Below are 4,496 nucleotides of genomic sequence, written 5' to 3'. Positions count from 1 at the left end.
ATAAAATAATTAATTCACGCCACACAGGTAAGTTTATTGCTAACACAGTTGCAGATATTTGTAGATATTTTTGCATTAGAGATAAAATTATGTCGGTTTCAATGGATAATGCTTCTAGTAACAATAACGCTATAGGCTTGCTTATAACTACACTAAATCCTGCATTTAGTAATATTTTTCATGTTAGATGTATTTGTCATATTTACCATTTAATCGTAGGTGCTGGTATGAATGTTTTAAATATAGAAATTGAAAAGGTTAAAATGGCTCTTAATTGGCTTTTTAATTCAAATCGTAGAAGTAGATTTATAGACTAATTTAAAAAATGTGATGAATTTGGCCTTAGAGAAAGAAAGGTTCCTAAACCTTGTCCGACTAGATGGAATTACATGTATGAAAGTTTAGTTATTGCATATAAATATAGGAACCCAATAAGCGCAACGTATAATGCTCGTGTAGGTGATGGTGATGGTGATGATGATGAGCACCTTACAAATCAAGATTGGACTAATGTTAAAATACTTGTAGACTTTTTAGAACAATTTCATGTTGCTATAAATGAATTATCTGGGCAATATTATCCTACTATTTCTAACTGTTTAGTTTATATTGCAGTACTTGCAGATTTATTTACTCAATTTTCAGAGGGTGGGGTAATTTATCAAGAAGCTATGAATTCTATGAAAGCTAAGTTTAAAAAATATTTTTTCCCTATCCCCCCTATTTTTGGTGTTGCTGCAGTGTTAAATCCTACAATGAAATTAGGAGGTCCTCACCTTTGGTATTCAAAAATTATAACGCTTATCACTTTCAGTTGAGGAATTTGCTACACCTGGAGATGCAAAAGCCTCAATTAAAATAAATGCTCAAACAATTTATAATGCTTATCAACTTGCCTTAGATCATGCTAGATCAAATGTTTCAACTACTACTTCGTCTAGTTCGCAATCATCTAAAAGAACTGCAGTCCTAAAAGCCCTTAGTTCTTGGACGGAGTTCAGGGGTTTTCAAGGTGATAATATTGGTGATAGTTCATAACTAAATGAGTTTCAAGTTTATTTGTCGCAGGGACTTGAATCAAAGAATTCCGACGGCTCCTTCGATGTTTTGGAATGGTGGAAGGACAAACAAAAACACTATCCGGTTCTTTCAAGGATGGCTCGAGATATTTTAAGTATTCAAGCTTCAACAGTGGCATCGGAGAGCGCTTTCAATCAAGCGAGACTTCAAATTGGTGATCATAGAGCGTCTATGAGGAAGAGCTTGGAAAAATCAGTACTATTCAGAGATTGGATCCGTTCGGAAAACAAAAATTTGGACTTGCAGAATCACAACCGGAGATAGATGAAGCTTATGAAGAAATGCTAGCAGAACTTGCGCAGGATGCTGCTTTGCTCGGAAGCGGTGATGAACAAGCTTTTTTTCCACCACCACCAATGGAAATGCCTCCGGACCTTGAAGGATTTATGAGATTTGTTAAAGATAATACATAGACTAATATGTAACTTGTATTTTGGCACATCTTCCTTAAATTTTTTTTTCTTTTTAATGGTGGTATTAGTACCTTGTTGTGCTCATTCCATTGGGGGGAGGAAGACTAAGAAAGATATTGTCATTCATTGTTAATGTCTTAATAATAAAAGTTATAAGACATTCCCTTGAATATTTCTTTGTAATTTATTTTGTGTTTAAATTTGATATAGTATATATATATTATATATCTAATACATATAAACTATATATATATATATATATATATATATATATATATATATATATATTGTAATGACCCGACCGGTCGTTTTGAACTTTTGCACTTTGATCGCCAGTTCCTGGGCGAGACTTGCCCCGTGTAACGTATTATGACTGATGTAGATCGTTGGTTTTGATTTTCAGGAAAAATCAGAATGAATTTGAAGGAACAGTCTCAGTTGAAAGCTTTGAATTTGAAAGGTTTGACTGAGAGTTGACCTATTTGTATATGAGCTCGGATAGGAAATTTTATGACTTGGATAGCTTCGTTGGGTGACTTATGACTTAGGAGCGCGATCGGAATGCATTTTGGAAGTCCGTGGAAGGATTTGGTTTGAATTGACAAAGTTAATATTTTGGCGAATTCCGGTTGATAGGTGAGATTTTGATCCGAGGGTCGGAATGGAATACCGAAGTTGTTGTAGATTCGTTATATCATTTGTGATGTGTGTGCAAAATTTCAGGTTATTTGGACGTCGTTTGGTCGACTTTTTGATCGAATTCGGATTTCGAAAGTTTTGGAATTCTTAGGCTTGAATTCGAGGGTGATTTGATGTTTTGATATTATTTTGAGCGTTCCGAAGGTTGGAACAAGTTTGAATTATGTTATGGGGTGTGTTGGCATGTTTGGTCGGGGTCCCATGAGGCTCGGATATATTTTGGAAGATTTTGCCGTTTTGAGCTTAAGCATGTAATGATCCAAAGGTCCATTTTTAGTTCTAGAGATCAAATTTTGATTTTGAGACTTCTGGAATTTGATAATGAATTATAGGACTTATCTAGAAAGTTTGGTCTAATTTCATCAAGTCGCAATTGGGTTTTTGACACGAAACATGAGTTAGTTGTTTAACGAGCGAAATGGGTATTGAACTGAGCAAATGAGCTCCGAATTGAGTTTCGACTGAAGGGCTATGTTCGTATTATTATTTGTGACTCATAGGAATAAGAATCATCGAATTCCGAGTTCGTATGATGGAGTTAGAGCCTTTTTAGTGAAAAGAAAAGCTGCTGCAATTTTCTGGGCAGTTTCTGCATTTTTCGCACGTGTGAACAGTAATCGCACCTGCGTGAACAGTATTCATGTACAGTCCCATGTACAGTAAACATGAACAGTATCCGTGTATAGTACATATGAACAGTACCTCGTATACAGTACCTATGAACAGTACCGTGAACAGTCCCCATGAACAATAAAATGCGTGAATAGTAACTACGAAAATTCTGGACAGAATGTTGAGTTCTAAAAATGGGAATTCGTCCCATTTTCCATTTTTACCAAATTGGAGCTCGGTGAGAGGCGATTTTCGGGAGATTTTCAGAGAAAACAACGGGGTAAGTGTTCTTAACTTAATTTTGGTTAGATTACCCGAATCTATTACTAGTTTTGGCATTTAATTGGTGATTTTAGTTGGGAAAATCTTGAAAACCCTCTTGGTTTAATTTGAAGATTTGAGGGTCGAGTTGATGTCGGATTTTAGTAAAATTGGTATGGTTAGACTCGTTGTTGGATGAGGTTTCATATTCCGTAATTTTTGTCGGGTTCGAGACGTGGGCCCCACAGGCGAATTTTGAGTGCAATTTCGTATTTTTAATGGAAAATGTAGAATTTCATATGGAATTAATTCCTATAATTTTTATTAACTGAATCGAATTATTGTGGCTAGATTCGAGGCATTCGGAGGTCGATTTGAGAGACAAAGGCATCGCGAGCTAGAGGATTAGCCGGTTCGAGGTGAATAATGATTGTAAATGATGTCCTGAGAGTTTGAAACCCCGGATTTGCACATCGTAGTGCTATATTGAGGCGAGACACGCGCTGGATGATGAGAGCGATGTCTTTTACTATCGGGGATTGTGACTTGGTCCATCCCGATTGATGATTTTACCGCATATTTGATTGAAACTTATTTGTTATCATCATGATTTGGGTTGATTGCCATACTTGGGCTTCGTGCCAATTATTTGAATCCTTTGGGAATTTTTATCACTATTTCCTCACTGTTTTGACTTATATTTAAACTCAGTCCTGTTGATAATTATTGTTTTACAAACTCAACCGCTTTTATGCGGATTTGAAAACTCAAATGATATTTCTAAATGGTAGTTTGGGCTGAGAACTACTGTTTTATAAATGCCCGAGGGGCTTATGATGATTTTCAGACGGAGTGAGGCCGAGGGCCATATGTGAGGATATGCTGAGTGATATGAGGCCTAGGGCCTGAGATACTATTTATGCCACGAGGTGGCTTGAGTGATATGAGGCCGAGGGCCTGAGATACTTTATATGTCACGCGGTGGCTTGAGTGATGTGAGGATATGCTAAGTGATGATGCCATGAGGTGGCTTGATATAGCGCTTGGGCCGTAAGGGGCCCCTCCGAAGTCTGCACACCCATAGTGAGCGCGAGTACCCATTGTTCTGAGTGATTGATACTATGCCCGAGGGGCTGATATGAGTGATTGTGAGGTAGCCCGAGGGGCTGATACTATTCTGAGAGTGAGCCCGAGGGGCTGTTACTGTTCTGATATTGAGCCAGAGGGGCTGTTACTGCTCTGATATTGAGCACGAGGGGCTGTTACTGTTCTGATATTGAGCCCGAGGGGCTGGTTCTGTTGATATTATGCCCGAGGGGCGGTTTGTTGTACATGTTTTGCCCGAGGGGTTGTTTACATTTCTATCATTTTTGTTACTCACTTGTAAACTACTTGCTTTACTTGTTGGAAAAAGGGATTTTCACTTGATTT

Source organism: Nicotiana sylvestris, chromosome 2, assembly GCF_000393655.2.
Source record: "Nicotiana sylvestris chromosome 2, ASM39365v2, whole genome shotgun sequence".
Classification (NCBI taxonomy): Eukaryota; Viridiplantae; Streptophyta; class Magnoliopsida; order Solanales; family Solanaceae; genus Nicotiana; species Nicotiana sylvestris.
The sequence above is the reverse complement of the archived record's forward strand: the minus strand, read 5'-3'. Positions refer to the sequence as shown.